The sequence below is a fragment of the Scyliorhinus canicula genome, chromosome 2 (genome assembly GCF_902713615.1).
Source record: "Scyliorhinus canicula chromosome 2, sScyCan1.1, whole genome shotgun sequence".
Lineage (NCBI taxonomy): Eukaryota > Metazoa > Chordata > Chondrichthyes > Carcharhiniformes > Scyliorhinidae > Scyliorhinus > Scyliorhinus canicula.
In genome coordinates this window covers 278,734,772-278,754,042 of record NC_052147.1, presented here as the reverse complement: position 1 = coordinate 278,754,042, position 19,271 = coordinate 278,734,772, and the positions used below count along the sequence as shown (strand labels likewise).

The 19,271-nt window shown below is 46.9% G+C and overlaps 1 protein-coding gene across 2 annotated transcripts in view; it reads right to left on the bottom strand.

Moving 5' to 3' along the window:
* Positions 1-19,271, bottom strand: part of LOC119962173 (tubulin polyglutamylase TTLL4-like) — a 101,181-nt gene that overhangs the window by 72,939 nt on the left and 8,971 nt on the right. The window lies entirely within an intron of this gene.

Sequence of the window (19,271 nt, the reverse complement as noted above, 5' to 3'; positions counted from 1 at the left end):
GGGAATTCTCTATCCCACACGACTGTGGATGTTCCATCGTTGAATATATTTAAGGCTGGACTGCACAGATTTTGGTCTCTCATGGAATTAAGGGATAGGAAGAGCAGATAGGATAGTGTTGTTGAAGCTCAAGATCAACTATGATCATAATTAATAGCAACACATGTCTAACGGCCATATGTTCTTCTCCTGCTCCTGTTTATGTTCTTACATAGTGAAATTACTTAAACCACATTAGACAATCTGGAGATATTACTAGTGGGAGTAGTTCCATACATTCCTCTGAGTTTTGAGATTGCCCATTGAAATAGTTATCCACTGTTTTGATCCATGGGAGAAATGGTGACTGATAAAAAACATTATCTAGGCTGGAACCAAGGGATTCTTTCTAAATGCTCGATCATGAAGGGATTCTAAACGTTAGATTATTATGGAAAAAGTTGGTAGTAAGCTCAGATCAGAGTCAGAAGGTTCAAGTCCCACTCAAAAGACTTCAGCACATAATCTAAAGTTGACAATCCCAGTACAGCATTAAGGAAGTGCTTCTTGCAGTCAATGCTCTCTTTCAAGTGAGTTGATAAAGTAAGGCCCTGTCTACCCATAGGTATATGCAAAAAAAATCCATGGCATTATTTCAAAGGATAAGGGACTATCTCCGGTGTCCACATCAATATGCAAACAGGTGATCTGGCCGTTTTGTTTGTGGGAGCTTGCTGTGTGCAAATTGGTAACTGCATTTCCTATATTGCAACAGTGACTTCAAATGTACTTTATTGGCTGTGAATTGCTTTGGCATGCCAATAATTGAAAGATATTACATAATTGCTTTATCCTTACAGAGCTCAAATTGGTTGCCGTGCTACACTGATGCTTCGGGAGTTCAGGCGAAAACGGCTCAGGAATCAAAATATTAACTGCAGTACATCAAGTAAATTGTTAGAAGGGTTAAGGATATTAATGCTCATTGACATTTCAAAATGCATGACCTGTATTTTCATGGATAATGGTAGACCACCAACACGAGAATGTTATGGAGTAAACGGGACAGACCCCCACCAGCATCCACACTTGCAGCTTAACAGCATCAGGAGGCTGCTCACCAATTTGCTCTGCCCCATCTCAAACTTTGCTGCAAATGTACCTTAACTCAGAGCCCCAGCATTCAAACTCACGGACGGAGTGCAACTATGGCACTTAACACCCACTTTCTCACGGTATAATACATGTCAAAAGTTAGGACTTATCCATTAAACCGCAAGTGAATTTTTAATGGTGTGCTCAATCTTAATGACTTACAAACGACCTCTCCAGTACTGAAAACGTACTTAGACAAATCTGGCATTCAATTCTTTCAGATTTTAATTACTGTTGGAGCTATCTCCTCAAGATGGCGCCGTAGCGTGGTGACTTTCTGCGAGCTCGCTCACACAGATCCTCTTACATCTCCAATAACCATACTAATCTCTTAAAACGTAAACTAACACTAACTTTTCTCTTCAATCTTCACCCGATGCCTGTGTCTATGTACTTGCATTGTGTATCTTGTGTTGCCCTATTACCTACTTTCTTTTCATGTACTAAATGATCTGTTTGAGCTGCACGCAGAAAAATATTTTACCTCGGTACATGTGACAATAAACAAATCCAATCCAATTTTAAAATTAAAAAATAATTTTTAACTTTGTTTTGGACTCTTTATCCCACTCTCTCAATCCCATCTTCCTTTCCCTATTTTGCTTTAATATTTTAAATTTACCCCACCTAGTTTAGATTATAACAAGGATTCTTCAAATTGCTGCTTGCCCTGCTCGCATAGATCCCATATCTCTACACAGGCCGTTGCATCAAAATGGTTTAATCAGAATTTGTTGCAGAAAAGCCCACTAAAAATATAGTTTGTAAGCGCTGTTAATTTGCCACTACTTGCAAAATTCAGGCCATAGGTTCACATATCTTTTTCACAGCTGCTGAATTCTCAATGAAAGCCTGATATATCATATCAATTTCACATACACTTTTGCTAATTTCAGCTTTGTGCTGTGCATGTATTAAAATGTAGCTCAGAGTCTCCTCACATCTTCCCATTGCGGGAAATTCAATAATTATTTATTTTTTCACTAGTGCGAGAACTTTTATTGTTGGCAAAACACTTTTTTATAAAATGGCTAGCATTTCCAAAAGTTTTCCGAAATCGTGACCATCACTGGAACCAAACTGATATTTGACACAAATTATACCTTCAGAAACAAACCCTTTGACAATCACATTCACCCTTATGTGCCCTGCTCAAAACCTTGTTTGGAGGGTTAAATAAAACATTGAAAACTATTTTTCTTTTAAAGGTCACATTAAACAAAATAGATAGCAATCAGAATATAGCTTATTTATGCTTAATCATTGAGATGTGCGAAAAAAGATATCAATAGTTAAACTGAATACCAGGAAATCGAAACTAACCATATTGCCATGATGACTGCTAAAGCCAATTAAGCTGAAAGGATTTATAGAATCCCGCAAATACAAGGTACATCTACGACAGAAAACAAGAGGGCATAGAAGCGTTTCACATAATTGTGCAAGTTATCGGAGATCAAGCGATGAAATTAGGCCAACTAGGTCAGATAAAGTTACTAGTGCATAAGGCGAATTCAGTGAGAGCTGAGAAAACATAGAACATACAGTGCAGAAGGAGGCCATTCGGCCTATCGAGTCTGCACCGACCCACTTGAGCCCTCACTTCCACCCTATCCCCGTAACCCAATACCCCATCTAACCTTTTTTTGGACACTAAGGGCAATTTAGCGTGGCCAATCCACCTAACCTGCCCATCTTTGGACTGTGGGAGGAAACCAGAGGAAGCCCACCAGGACACGGGGAGAACGTGCAGACTTCACGCAGACAGTGACCCAGTCGGGAATCGAACTTGGGACCCTGGCGCTGTGAAGCCACAGTGCTACCGTGCTGCCCCAAAGTCCTCCCCGTGTGTGCGTGGGTTTCCTCCGGGTGCTCCGGTTTCCTCCCACAGTCCAAAGATGTGCGGGTTAGGTGGATTGGCCATGCTAAATTACCCGTAGTGTCCTAAAAAGTAAGGTTATGGGGTGGGGGGGTTGTTGGGTTACGGGTATAGGGTGGATACGTGGGTTTGAGTAGGGTGATCATGGCCCGGCACAACATCGAGGGCCGAAAGGCCTGTTCTGTGCTGTACTGTTCTATGTTCTAAGTCTAGCTTTATGTACACATGTACACATCAAGTGTAACAGAAACCCCCACCATCAAAGTCAGCTCATCCACATTACATTGGAGAACAATGCCACCAAAGGGAATAAACAGATCAATTCAACCACACCATTTATAAAGACAAGGTTGTACAGTATAAACTCTGGAAGCATGACCACCAAATAGACTCAAATCTATCCAATAAACCGCTATCCAGTACTGTTAAAAGTCAGTTGTGCAAGAAATATAATCCTGGATTAATCTCACTCACTGATTTCAAGTATATCTAACAGTAATCCAGTTTATGCTGCATTACGCTTTGTAGCCACTGTCCCCTTGTTAAGTAACTCAATTATTTGTTTTTAAATTGCTAGGTGACCTCTTCTACAATTGTGCATCTCCTGTTATTTGTACACTCAATGTTTAATCTTAATGAGTGATATTTGCAGTATTGAAGTCGAATCATATTAGTTCATAATCCTCTTTGATGATCTGGCAAGAGGCAATTCACTCCTGAGCCATACCACCACCAAGAAACTGAACTAGACCAGACATATAAACAGTGTGGTTATTAAAAACAAACTAGGGACTAGGAATTCTGTAAGGAGTAGCTCATCTAACTCTGAAGCCTGACCACCATCTACACGACAGAAGCGTGATGGAAGGGCGACACAATGGCACAGTGATTAGCACTGCTGCCTCACATCGCTGAGGACCTTATCGTTGAGCCAGAAAGTCGAGGAAAGTCTGCCACCTCCTAAAGAACCCTTGTACCGACCCCCCTCAGGGCGAATTTGACCCTCTCCAGCTGAATGAATCCCGCCATGTCATTAATCCAGGTCTCCACGCTCTGAGGTCTCGCATCTTTCCACTGCAGCAAGATCCTCCGCCGGGCTACTAGGGACGCAAAGGCCAAAACATCGGCCTCTTTCGCCTCCTGCACTCCCAGCTCCACCCCAACCCCAAATATCGCGAGTCCCCAGACTGGCTTGACCCTGGATCCCACCACCCTCGACACCGTCCTCGCCACCCCCTATGTTCTGGGCATGGTTCGCTGGACTCCCCGAGCACCTGACGCACCTATCTTCGCCCCCAACGAACCTACTCATCCTAGATCCGGACATGTGGGCCCGATGCAACACCTTGAACTGGATGAGACTAAGCCTCGCACATGAAAAGGAGGAGTTCACCCTCTCCAGGGCATCCGGCCATGTCCCGTGCGCCAAAACAAATCCCAGAATGCTGCTGTTCACCCTCCTAAAAAAGGCCCTCGGAACGAAAATGGGGAGGCACTGAAACAAAAACAAAAACCTCGGGAGCACCGTCATTTTAACGGACTGTACTCTACCCGCCAACGACAACGGCAGCATGTCGCACCTTTTAAATTCCTCCTCCATCTGCTCCACCAACCTAGTAAAATTGAGCTTGTGCAGAGTCCCCCAACTCCTAGCCACCTGAACCCCCAGGTACCTAAAACTCCTCACTGCCCTCTTTAGCGGGAGCCTACCAATCCCCTCCTCCTGATCTCCCGGGTGTACGACAAACAGCTCACTCTTGCCCAGGTTCAATTTATATCCCGAGAAACTCCCAAACTCAGCAAGAATCTCCATCACCTCCGGCATTCCCCCCACCGGGTCTGCTACATACAACAGCAAGCTGTCCGCATACAGAGACACCCGGTGCTCCTCCCCACCTCGCACCAAACCCCTCCACCTCCTCGACTCCCTGAGAGCCATGGCAAGAGGCTCAATTGCCAGCACAAAAAGCAAGGGGGACAGGGGGCACCCCTGCCTTGTCCCACGGTGGAGCCTGAAGTACTAGGACTTCCTCCCATTTGTCGCTACACTCGCCATCGGGGCCTCGTACAGCAACCTCACCCATTTAGTAAACCCCACCCCAAACCTCTCCAACACCTCCAACAAGTACCCCCACTCAACCCTGTCAAAGGCCTTCTCCGCATCCAATGCCACCACAATCTCCGCCTCTCCTTCTGCTGCCGGCATCATTATCACATTTAGCAGCCTTTGCACGTTAGTGTTCAGCTGCCTCCCCTTCACAAAACCCGTCTGATCTTCATGTATCACCCCCGGCACCCAGTCCTCTATTCTAGTGGCCGAGATCTTCGCCAGCAACTTGGCGTCTACATTCAGCAGTGAAATCGGCCTGTATGAACTGCACTGCAAGGGGTCCTTATCACGCTTCAGGATCAGGGAGATTAGTGCCCGAGACATCGTCGGGGGCAGAACACCCCTCTCCTATGCCTCGTTGAAGGTCCTAACCAACAGGGGGCCCAGCAGGTCCGCATATTTCTTATAAAATTCAACCGGGAACCCATTCTGTCCCGGCGCCTTCTCCGACTGCATGTGGCCAATCCCACGGACTAGCTCCTCCAACTCGATTGGCGCCCCCAGTCCCTCCACTTGCTCCTCCTGCATCCTTGGAAATCGGATCCTGTCCAAAAAACTCTCCATTCCCCCTCCCACCGCCGGCGGCTCCGACCGGTACAGTTCCCTATAGAAGTCCCTAAAGACCTCATTGACCTCTGCCCCCGCCGCACCACATTCCCATCTCTATCCTTCACTCCACCAATCTCCCTAGCCGTGTCCCGCTTACGAAGCTGGTGCGCCAGCATCCTGCTCGCTTTCTCTCCATACTCAGACCGCTCCCTGCGCCTTCCTCCACTGTGTCTCCGCCTTTCTGGTGGTCAATAAATCAAACTTGGCCTGCAAGCTACGCCGCTCCCCCAGCAATCCCTCCTCCGGGGCCTCCGCGTACCTCCCATCCACACTCAACAGCTCCTCCATCAGTCTCTCCCTCTCCTCCCCCCTCTCCCTATGGGCTCGGATGGAGATCAGCTCCCCCCTAATCACTGCCTTCAGAGCCTCCCACACCATCCCCACCTGGACCTCCCCAGTATCATTGACCTCGAGGTACCTCTCGATACATCCCCGAACCCTCCTACACACCTCCTCATCAGCCAACAACCCCACGTTCAGACGCCAAAACGGGCGCTGGTCCCGCACCTCCCCCATCACCAGATCCACCCAATGCGGAGCATGGTCCGAAATCGCAATAGCCGAATACTCGGCCTCTTCCACCCTCGGGACCAGTCCCCTGCTCAAAACAAAGAAATCAATGCGGGAATAAACCCTGTGCACATGGGAGAAAAAAAAGTGTACTCCCGAGCCCTCGGCCTCCCGAACCTCCAGGGATCCACTCCTCCCATCTGGTCCATAAACCCCTTCAACACCTTGGCCACCGCCGGCCTCCTGCGTGTCCTTGAACTAGAACGATTCAGTAGGGGATCCAGCACCGTATTGAAGTCCCCCCCCCCCCATGATCAAGCCCCCCACCTCAAGGCCAGGAATGAGGCCCAACATACGCCTCATGAAACCAGCATCATCGCAATTTGGGGCGTACACATTAACCAACACCACCCTCTCCCCCTGCAGCTTACCGCTCACCATCACATATCTGCCGCCACTATCAGCCACAACCTCAGACGCCTCAAACGCCACCCTCTTCCCCACCAGGAACGCCACCCCCCGGTTCTTCGAGTTCGAGCCCAGAGTGGAAAACCTGCCCCACCCACCCCTTCCTCAGATGGACCTGGTCCGCCACCTTCAGGTGGGTCTCCTGGAGCATGGCCACATCCGCCTTCAGCCCCTTCAGATGCGAAAACACCCGGGCCCGCTTAACCGGCCCATTCAACCCCCTCACGTTCCACGTAATCAGCCTGATCAGGGGGCACCCTGCCCCGTCGACACTAGCCATAGCACATCAACTGCTCACCCCTGGCCATCACCCATTCGGCCCGTTTCCCACGGCGATAAAACCTCACCCCGACCCCCCCAAACTCCTCCCTGGCCAATCCAGCAGCAACCCGGTATCTCCCCCCCCCCCAAGGCTAGGACCCCTCCTAGCCGCGACTCTCCCTCCACTATACTCCCGTGAGCCAGCTGACTTCGCTGACCCCAGCAGCTCCCGCTTTAACTCCGACCCCTCCCGATATGAGGTCCCCCCTCCTCCCCTGCATCAGCTCCTGGGCACCGCTTCAGCGCGGGAAACCCGGTCTAATAACCACGCCCCTCGTCACCAGCTCCACCCCCTCGTCCTGCAGTGCGGGAAACCAGAGAAAAGCCCGCGCTTTCACACTGCCCCGCCCCACCCCACCAACACAGCTCCCAAACCGCAGTCCCAACCCAACCACCAACTCCGTACAAACAAAGACACAGATCAACCACAAACCCCAGTACCCCCGTTAGAACACAAAACCATAACCCACATCATCCGAAAGCGAGAAAAAAAACAAAAACAAACAGAATAACCCGCTACAGCATAAACAATGATACATGAATAGAAAAACTCCCACAGCCCCCAATCTCTAGTTCGAGTCCAGCTTTTCAGCCTGCACAAAGGCCCACGCTTCCTCCGGGGACTCAAAGTAGTGATGCCGGTCCTTGTAGGTTACCCACAGGCGCGCAGGCGGCAACATGCCGAACTTCACCTGCTTTCCATGGAGCACCGCCTTCGTCCGGTTAAACCCGGCTCTCCACTTGGCCACTTCCGCACTCCAGTCCTGGTAGATACGCACTACCGAATTCTCCCACTTACTACTCCTCACCTTCTTGGCCCATCGGAGAACACACTCCCGGTCACTGAACCGATGGAACCGCACCAGCACCGCCCGCGGGGGTTCATTCGCCTTAGGCCACCTGGCCAGTACTCTGTGGGCCCCCTCCAGCTCCAGGGGCAGATGGAAGGATCCTGTCCCCACCAGCGAGTTCAACATCATGGCCACATAGGCCGGCAGGTCCGACCCCTCCTTGAGGCCCAGGAGGATCCGCAGGTTTTTCCTCCGTGACCGAAGCTCCATCTCCTCGAACTGATCTTGCCGCTTTTTATGAAGCGCCTCGTGTATCTCCACCTTCCCCACGAGGGCTGAAACCTCCTCCTCGCGCTCAGAGGCCTGCTGCTGCAACTCAAGTATCGCTGCACCCTGGGTTGTCTGGGTCTCCAGCAGCTTACTCGTCGTCACCTTCAGGGATTCTAACAACTCCCCTTTCAGCTCCGTGAAATAGCGCAGAAGAGCCGCCTGCTGCTCCTCAGCCCACTGCCTCCACTCCTCAGGGGCTCCACCGGCCGCCATTTTGTCCACCTTCCCCCGCTTTTCCAGGTGAGCTGCTGCCGTTTTTCTCCTCGCCCCACTTCGAGTCCGCATCATAAATCCCGGGGGTTTTGCTCCAGACCGCTTTATCCACCGGGAATCGTCGAATCAGCGCCGTTTGGGGCCCTTAAAAGAGCCCACAAGTCATTTTAAAGCGGGAGCTGCCGAACGTGCGGCTTAGCTCCGCATAGCCGCAACCGGAAGTCCTTCCCCACAACGCAAAGGTGTGCAGGCTAGATGGATTGGCCACACTACGCCTCTTAAAAAAAAATTAAAGAAGCCTGATGGAACATTCTCCACTTGCCTGGATGAGTTCCAACAAGACAAGAAACTCGATACCATCCAGGACAAAGCAGCCCGCTTGATTGGCACCCCACAGACCACATACTGGATACTGCAAGGGCTATGGGCCCTGATAATATCCCATCAATAGTATTGAAGACTTGTGCTTCAGAATTTGCCGCACCCCTGGTCAAGTTCTTCCAGTACAGCTACAACACTGGCATGTCCCCGGCAATGTGGAAAATTGCCCAGGTGTGTCCTGTACACACGAAACAGGACAAATCCAACAGCCCGTTACCGTCCTATCAGTCTACTTTTCATCATCAGCAAAGTGATGGAAGAAGTCATCAACAATGCGATCAAGTGGCACTTATTCAGCAACAACCTGGTCACGGACGCTCAGATTGGGTTCTGCCAGGGTCACTCAGCTCCTGACCTCATTACAGCCTTGGTTCAAACATGGACAGAAGAGCTGAATGCCATAGGTGAGGAGAGAGTGACTGCCCTTGTGGCATCAAGGCAACGATTGCTAGAGTATGGCATCAAGTAGCCCTCGCTAAACTGAAGTCAATGGGAATCAGGAGAAAAACTCTCTGCTGGTTGGAGTCATACCAAGCACAAAGGAAGATGGTTGTGGTAGTTGGAGGTCAATCATCTCAGCTCCAGGACATCACTGCAGCAGTTCCTCAGGCTAGTGTCCTAGGCCCAACCATCTTCAGCTGCTTCATCAATGACCTGCCTTCCATCATAAGGTCAGAAGTGCATATACCCAGGCAGCATATGGTGCAGTGGGTTAGCCCTGCAGCCTCATGGCGCCAAGGTCCAGGTTTGATCCCGGCTCTGGGTCACTGTCCGTTTGGAATTTGCACATTCTCCCCGTGTTTGTGTGGGTTTCGCCTCCACAACCCAAAGATGTGCAGGCTAGGTGGATTGGCCACACTAAATTGCCCCTTAATTGGGAAAAATGAATTGAGTACTGTAAATGTATTAAAAAAAAGAAGTGCGTATCCTGTTTGTGGATGAATGCACAATGCTCAGCACGATTCGAGACTCCTCAGATAATGAAGCTATCCATGTCCAAATGCAGCAAGACCTGGACAATATCCAGGCTTGGGCTGACAAGTGGCAAGTTACAAATGTGCCATACAGGTGCCAGGCAATGACCATCTCCTACAAGAGGATCTAACCATCGCCTCTTGACCTTCAATGGATTACTGTCGCTGAGTCCCCCACAATCAATATCCTGGGGGTTACCATTGATGAGAAAGTGAACTGGACTTGTCGCATTAATACTGTGGCTACCAGGGCAGGTCAAATACTAGGAATCCTATGGCAAGCAACTCACCTCCTGAACCCCCCCTCAAAACCTATCCACCACCTACAAGGCACAAGTTAAAAGTGTAATGGAATACTGCCCACTTGCTTGGATGAGTGCAGCTCCACCAACACTCAAGAAGCTCGACACCATCCAGGACAAAGCAGCCAGCTTGATTGCTCCCCTTTCCACAAACATTCAAACCCTCCACCACCAGAGAACAGTGGCAGTCAGGCGTATTATCTACAAGATGCACTGCAGTAACTCGCCAAGGTTCTTAAGGCAGCACCTTCCAAACCCATGACTACTATGACTAGGTTCTCCTCCAAGTCACTGGCCATCCTGATTTGGAAATACATCGCCGTTCCTTCACTGTAGCTGGGGCAAAATCCTGGAACTCCCTAACAGCACAGGGACCTGAGGTGTACCTACACCTCAAGGACTGCAAGAAGGCAACTTCTTGCACCACCACCTTCTGAAGAGCAACTAGGGATGGACAATAAATTCTGGCCTAACCAGTGGCGCCCAGGCCCTGTAAATGAATTTTAAAAAATTAAGCATTCACTCCCTCCACCACCAACGCACGGTGGCAGAAATACGTCACATCTACATGGTGCCAGGCATTAATTCAGCAAAGCTCCTCCGACAGAATGTCCCCAGCAGCTCCCACCCACAACCTGTACCACCTAGGAGAACAAATGCTGCAGATGCTTGGGACACCACAAGACATTGACCATCCTGAGGTGGACTATACCTCTGTTCCTTTACAGTTGCTCCAGTTACAGCCTGGAGCTCCCTCCCTAACGATAACTACACCACATTGACTGCAACAGTTGAAGAAGATGGCTTACCACCAGCTTCAAGGACACTGAAGGATGGACAATAAACACTGAGCTTGAGGAAGACATTCACATTGGAAGAAATGTGACAAGGTATCCTAATTGACTGCAAACTCAATCAACCCAAACTGGGTGATTGTTACAAGTCAGTTCAGTTAGCCAAATTAGAGATGGGCAACAAAATGCTGGCCTTGCAAGTGACACCCACATCCCAGGAAAACTTTTAGAAAAAGTGAAGCTTCAGAATGTGATTGAATCTGTCTATTCTTATGTGATTTTTAAATCAGTGCTCGAGTGTATAATTCTGCAATCCCATCGATTTTTCAGGGAGTCTCAGCTAACAATGATGTCTAAAACAAGAAACAACAGTTCAACTCCAAAACACTGCTCCCTGGGATTGGAAAATATGAGACCAGGAATTCTGTGTTTTTTCTTTTAAAAGCCTTGTAAATGCTGAGCAAGCAGAAGCTAAACTGATGACATAAAAACGGAGTAGCTGCTGAAATCAGTGTTTTTGTAGGCATTGGCTGCATAAAAGGGACCAATAATTATTACTTACTTCAGCTAAAAACTCACGAGAGCTTTGTGTTAATAATACAACTGTTCAGGTCATTAAGCCAGTAGGACAATTCCAGAGACATGATTTTCCCACTTATGCCGTCAACAGCCATTACTCACTCACTCACAAAGGCACTGTAAATCCTTCTGCTGTGTAATTAAACATACAATGCTTTTAGTCCTGTGTGCCTGACAGAACAGGTCAAGTAGTGCTGACACTTGTACCTTTAAGCTCTGCAATCATGTAATAGAGCCCAACACCAGAGTCATTTTAGCACTTGCATTAGCTGGAATTTGTTGACAGGGCATCAGCAGCAAGCTGTTAAGTCACTATTTTGGAAAGGTACACTTAATTGAATGACATGATGGTTTAAGTAATTATGACTTAAGGTACAATAATAGAATTATGGGCAATGGGTTGGGCAGAAGGCAGCTCAAAAGTTTAATGTTCCAGTTGTCCAAAGGAAAACTCAGAACCTGACAAGATACCAAGTTAGCATTCTTTTATTGTTTCAATAGAGAAGCACGTCTGAATTGTAGCATTAGGTATTGTTATGATTTCTGTAGAAAGATTTTAATATTCAGTTAGTAGCTACAAGAATAACATATCAAGATTTCCAGTTTTATGACTTGTCCAGTATAAATAACTAAAAGCCATTATTGACTAAACCGTATTCCCGGCTGATTACGCTTTAGAAATAAACAGTTCTTTGTTACTTGGCTCAATGGAATTACAGTCCTTATCGCAAACTCTCGACAGGTTCTCCTAACTTTCAACTGTTTGTTTCCTTTTCACTTTACCACCCTGGTATTCTCTAGCCAGAACTATCTCTTCACATTAGGATTACACTATAAATGTCTTCCTCCAACCTCAAACTAGGTAAATCTGTCAGCCTCCTGCAACCCCTCACAAACTTCGTCTTGGTGCATGAGCTCTTACTCTCGTTGTGTGTATTGAATGATAAGAGTTAGTATTTTCTCGACTAGGGATGCAGGCCTGGCCTCTTCTATCTTTTGCTGCATCTCTCAGACAGCTGTAGCAAACAGAAGGCAAAATTGTACGCCAGCAGGAGGGAAATTGCGGAGTTCATTATCAAGGATTTCATAGCACAGCATTTGGAAAGCAGTAGTGTAATCAAGACAAAGTCAGAATGGATTTACAAAGTAAAATCATGCTCGACAAAACTACTAGAATTCTTTGAAGATGTAACTAGTAGAGTTGACGAGGGAGAACCGGTGGATGTGGCTTATTTAGACTTTCAGAAGGCTTTCGACAAGGTCTCACATAGCAATTAATATGTAAAGTTAAAGCGCATGGGATTACGGGTAGGGTCTTTAGATAGAAAGCTGGTTAGCAGACAGGAAGCTAAAAGTTGGAATATATATGTGTATTTTTCTGATTGGCAGACAGTGACTAGTGGGGTACCGCAATGATCTGTTCTCGGACCCCAACTGTTCACATTATATATTAATGATTTGGACGAGGAAGCTAAATGTATTATCTCCAAATATGCAGATGATACAAAGTTGGGTGAACAGTGAGGAGGATATAGAGATGCTTGAGTGGGATTTGGACAGGCTGAGTGATAATGGCAGATGCAATATAATGTGGATAAATGTGAAGTTATCCGCTTCAGTAGCAAAAATAGGAAGGCAGATTATGATTTGAATGGGTGTAAACTGAGAGAGGTGGATACTCAGCGAGACCTTGGTATCCTCGTGCATTAGTCACTGAATGCAAGCGGACAGGTACAACAGGCAATAAAGAAGGCAAATGGTACAGAACATAGAATGGGCAGCATGGTAGCACAGTGGTTAGCATTGTAGTTTCACAGCACCAGGGTCCCAGATTTGATTTCCAGTTTGGGTCACTGCATGTTCTCCCCGTGTCTGCGAGGGTTTCCTCCGGGTGCTCTGATTTCCTCCCACTAGCTCCGAAAGACATGCTGTTAGGTAATTTGGACATTCTAAATTCTCCCTGCGTGTACCCAAACAGGCGCCAGAATGCGGCGACTAGGGGCTTTTCACAGTAACTTCATTGCAATGTAAGCCTACTTGTGACAATAAAGATTATTATTTACAGTGCAGGAGGCCATTTGGCCCATCGAGTCTGCACCGACCCTTGGAAAACCACTTAAGCCCACGCTTCCACCCTATCCTCGTAACCTCTCCGAATGTTTTTAGACACTAAAGGCAATTTAGCGTGGCCAATCAACCTAACCTGCACATCTTTGGACTGTGGGAGGAAGCAGGAGCGCCCGGAGGAAACTCACGCAGAGAACGTGCAGGCTCCGCACAGAGAGTAGCCCAAGCCGGGAATCGCACCTGGGACCCTGGAGCAGCAGAGGCACAGTGCTAACTACTGTGCTCCCGTGCCGCCCATATATTGCCCTTCGTAGCGAGAGAATGTGAAACTAGGAATAGTAATGTTTTACTGCAATTGTATAGGGCATTGGTGAGGCCACACCTGGAGTAGTGTGTGCAGTTTTGGTGTCTTTATCTGAGGAAGGATGTTCTTCCTATGGAGGAAGTGCAGCAAAGTTTACCAGGCTGATTCATGGGATGGTGGGACTGTCACATGAGAAGAGACTAAATAAGTTAGGATTATATTCATTGGAGTTTAGAAGAGCGAGAGGGGATCTCAGAAATTTACAACATTCTGACAGAATCAGACAGGGTAGATTCAAAGAATGTTCCTGATGGTGGTGGTGGTGGTGGTGGTGGGGGGGGGGGGGGGGGAGGGGGGGGGGGGGGGGGAGAGAGAGAGAGAGAGAGAGAGAGAGAGAGAGAGAGAGAGAGAGAGAGAGAGAGAGAGAGAGAGAGGAGAGAGAGAGAGAGAGAGAACGACACTTTTTAGGAATGAGATGAGGAGAAATCTCTTCACCCAAAGCGGTGAATATGTGGAATTCACTACTACAGAAAGTAGTTGAGGCCAAAACATTGTGTAATTTCAAGAAGGAATCAGATGTAGCTCTTGGAGCTAAAGGGATCAAGAGATATGGTGGGGGTGGGGGAGGCGCGATCAGGGTATTGAATATGATCAGTCATGATCATGATGAATGGCGGAGCAAGCCCGATGTTCCAAATGGCCTCTTCCTGCTTCTTTTTCTATGTTACTATGAAAATTTTATTTGTTGATGTTATCCCTGGAATTATAGGGAAGCCTGCAATCTGATCTCAGTGACTTTCTCTACCCTCTTCTCCATGGCAAAACATTAGTTTTGTAGAAATATTCGTTATCTTTATCTTCAACTCTTTTAATCTTAAACTTAAATGGAGAGTTTACACACAATTATTTACAACTCAATAATAGCACTTTTCTGGGACTTTGACAGACTCGGGTCTACCCATCAGAAATTAAGAAGCTGCTATCATTCATTGCCTTCAAATGTAAATACCATGCATCTCCCTCTCAACAAAACAATCTTAAGTCGCTTTGATGCCTAACAACTAAACCATCCAGACCCTAGCACATTCCTTTTATCTACTTTACATTAAAGGTACGGATCAAAAATATATCGCTCCTCGCAATCGATTTAACTTCATTCCTTACTAACAATGCAACCTTTGCCCATCTGCCTGTCCTTTCAAATGGACACTAATCCTTGGATATTTAGGTCCCAGCCCTGATCCCCTTGCAGTCACGTCTCTGATACCCACAACATCGTACTGGTCAATTTCAATTTGCGCAACCAGCTCATTTGCCTTGTTCTGTATACTGCGCGCTTTTAGGTACAACACCCTCAGTGCTCCATTGACCACCTCCCTTCTCACACTTGTCACCTTTTTCGCTCTGCCCGAGGGTGATGTTGTTCTCTTATTTTTGTCTTTATTTCCCCTTCTGCTATTACACCTTCTAAAGTTAACGCTCTGGTTCCCACTCCCCTGCCATATTAGCTTAAATCCTCCCAAGTGACTCTAGCAAACCTCCCAGCCAGGATATTGGTGCCCCTCCAGCTTAGATGCAACCCTTCTTGTACAGGTCCCACCTGCCTCGGAAGAGATCCCAATGGTCCAGAAATCTGAAACCCTCCATCCTACACCACCGGTTTAGCCACGTGTTTAGCTGCACTATCCTATTTCTAGCCTCACTGGCACGTGGCACACTGAGTAATCCTGAGATTACAACGCTAGAGGTCCTGCTTTTTAGCTTACTGCCCAACTCCCTGAACTCCTTCTGCAGGACCTCATCACTCTTCCTGCCTATGTCATTAGCACCTATGTGCACTACGATCTCTGGCTCCCTGGATGTTCACCCTCCCCTTTCAGGATGTCCTATGTTCATTCAGACCTTGATCCTGGCACCAGGGAGGCAACACACCATCCTGAAGTCTCTTTCACATCCACAGAAGCGCCTATCTGTGCTTCTTACTATAAAGTCCCCTATAACTATTGCTCTCCTGCACTTTGCCCTCTCCTGCTGAGCAACAGAGCCAGTTATGGTGCCACTGTTCTGGCTGTTGTTGTTTTCCCCTGATAGGCTAGTTCCCCCCCCCCAAAACAGTATCCAAAACGGTATACCTCAAAGAGAAGGACAGCCACAGGGGATTCCTGCACTGACTGCCTGCCCTTTCTAGCGGTCACCCATCTGTTTGCCTGCACCTTGGGTGTGATCATGTCTCTATAACTCCTATCTATGTCGCTTTCCGCCACCTGCATGCTCCCAACTGCATCCAACTGTTGCTCCAACCAAACCACACGGTCTGTGAGGAGCTGCCAATGGTTACACTTGCTGCAGATGTAGTCGACCGGAACTGCATCTCGGATCTGCCACATCTCAGTTAGAGCACTGCACCCCGCCGAGTGACATTTATGCACTAGTTAATTAATTCAAAATAAATACTTAAATTGTTATTAGATTAGGTAATGCTCTGGGAACCTGAGCTCAAATCCCACCATGGCAGATGGTGAAATTTGAATTCCATAAAATTCTGGAATTAAAAATCTAATGATGACCATGAAACCATTGTCGATAGTTGTCAAATCCCTAATAATCTTTATTATCACAAGTCGGCTTACATTAACACTGCAATGAAGTTATTGTAAAAAGCCCCTAGTTGCCACATTCCGGCGCCTGTTTGGGTACACAGAGAGAGAATTCAGAATGTCCAAATTACCTAACAAGCACGTCTTTCGGGACTTGTGGGAGGAAACCGGAGCACCCGGAGGAAACCCATGCAGACACGAGAAGAACGTGCAGACTCCACACAGACAGTGACCCAAGCTGGGAATCGAATCTGGGACCCTGGAGCTGTGAAGCAACAGTGCTACCCACCGTGCTACCGTCCTTTCATTAATAATCACTAATGTCCTTTAGGGTAGAAACTCTGCCGTCCTTACCCGGTCTGGCCCACAGCAATGTGGTTGACTCTTAAATGCCCTCTGAAATGGCCGAGCAAACCACTCAATTTGCAAAAGACAACAAATGCTGGCACAGCCAGCGACGCCCACATCCCTTAAATGAATTTTTAAAAAACGTGACAAGAGCATGAAATGAGAATTTCAGCAGAAGGGTAAGAGTTAAAACCATGATATGAAATGAAAATCGCGTATTGTCACGAGTAGGCTTCAATGAAGTTACTGTGAAAAGCCCCTAGTCGCCACATTCTGGCGCCTGTCCGGGGAGGAGTGTGCATATTACCTAGCCCCACCACTCTGCAGGCCATACCATTAATTTTGTCACCAAAATGGTCAGTCATTTACCTTCACTATTGGTATACGGAACAAACGACTTTACGCAACTTCTTTTAATAAACAACATATTTGTTTAATATTAAATAAATTTTAAAAGTTGCAAGTACTTGTTAATACACAATTATAAACTGGAAGTCTAACTATCTATCTTGCTCTTCCTAAAAATTCCCCCAGTGCGTGCACAGACAAACGAAGGACGAACAAATAAATCTCTCTCTGCAGGAATAGATTTTAGTGGATAGGTGTTATAAAATAAAAGTTCACGGAGTTCCAAAGCTGTTGAGGGGGAATTGCCTCGTCCAATGGATGTCTTTAAGTTCTCACCAATTGGACTGCTGTGAAGGAGAACATGGTCCAAATACAGACAAGTTTCACAGATGAGGATTTTCTGACTACAGGTTGATAGCCACACACAATTTCAGGTGTACACAATTTCAGGCAAGGCAGAGAAAGAGCCAGTTAGGGTAGCCTTCCTTTTTCAGCTTTCCAACAATACTGACATCAAAACCAGCATGTTCAAAACTCAAATGAAATGAAAATCGCTTATTGTCAAGAATAAAGGGATTAAGGGTTATGGTGTTCGGGCCGGAAAGTGGAGCTGAGTCCACAAAAGATCAGCCATGATCTAATTGAATGGCGGAGCAGGCTCAAGGGGCCAGATGGCCTACTCCTGCTCCTAGTTCTTATGTTCTTATGTCACAAGTCGGCTTCAATGAAGTTACTGTGAAAAGCCCCTAGTTGCCACATTTTGGCACCTGTTCGGGGAGGCTGGTACGGGAATTGAACCCGCGCTGCTGGCCTTGCTCTGCTTTACAAGCCAGCTGTTTAGCCCACTGAGTTAAACCAGCCCCAAATGCACATCTCTGCCATGTGATTTCCAGTAAGTCACTACCCTTTTTCAGTTTTTTTAACCCCCAATTAATGTAACTGCTATTCAAAACAAAACAGACCTTCCACAAGTACCAAGCAGGTCAGGTAGAAGAAGCCTGGCTTGCTCCCAGTCCAAGGCGAACATAACTTTTTTGTAAAACTGCAGGTAAGCATCCATACTTAAACAATATAATTTTGAAAGATATGGGCCGGGATTCTCCAATCCAATCCAAGTTCTGCACCAGCGTGAAAAGCGGCGTGAGCCACTCTGGCGTCAATGGGCCTCAAGTGGCAGGTATCCACCGCAGGGTCGGAGAATCTCGGCCATGATTTTCCCAACAGTATGGGCAAAGTTGGGAAGTGGTACATAGGTGAAAACGCTTGGCTGAAGACTCAAATTAAACAGAATCTGTGATTGAATAAAAAAGGGAAGAGCATGAGGTATAGTTATTCTGGTGAGAGTCAAATATAGCTTTCTAGTGCATTGCACATGCTACGGATTATGAGTTGGAATCCTGACTTTTCCCCCCCACTACCAAAATAAATTGAAAGGAAACACCTTGCTCTTGAAGTAAAGTAGATTCTTGCATCAAAACGTTTCATTGAAATTTTGTTGAATAGCACATTTGTTCATTCACATGAAGAGTTAAAGATTAAGGGCAGTTACAAAAACAATTGCCCAAACCAAACTATTTTCCTCTAGTATAATTCTAGTCAATCAATATAGGTGCTCTTTATTATCAGCTTCAAAGCAAACGGCATATGAGCAAGCTATTTGTGAAATTCCAGCATATAAAATCCTGAATCTAGAAATCATTTAAATTTACAGACCAACAGCTAATGCAGAACGGAGCTCACATATACAGGAACCACGTCAGCATTTGCTTTAGATACATATCAGGACTTAGCATAAAAGGAACTCCATTCCTTAAAAAGAAGCACATTTGTTAGTCTAGCCAAGTAACATACCATGCTTGCTCACATCCTAGATAGGGTGAAAACAAGATGAATATTCTTCCTGCCCTCTCTACCCATGTCAGATGCTGCCGGTGGCCACGTTGCAGCTGACTGTGAGCTGGTCTTTCTCCCTTCCCCAAGTCCCTTGAACCAGGAACAAACCTGGGAATGTGCTTCAGGAGCTTTCAATGGCTAAAAAAAACAGAAATTAAAACAGGTTCACACAATTGAGTTCAAACCCAAATCCAAGTCTTGGGGCATAATCTCTCTCTACCTCGTCACCCTAACCTTCCCAGAGTGGCAAGAGGTGTGGAGTCAATGCCTAAGCATCACACACTGCCTACAGAAAAATGAAGAGATCACATAGACCGTG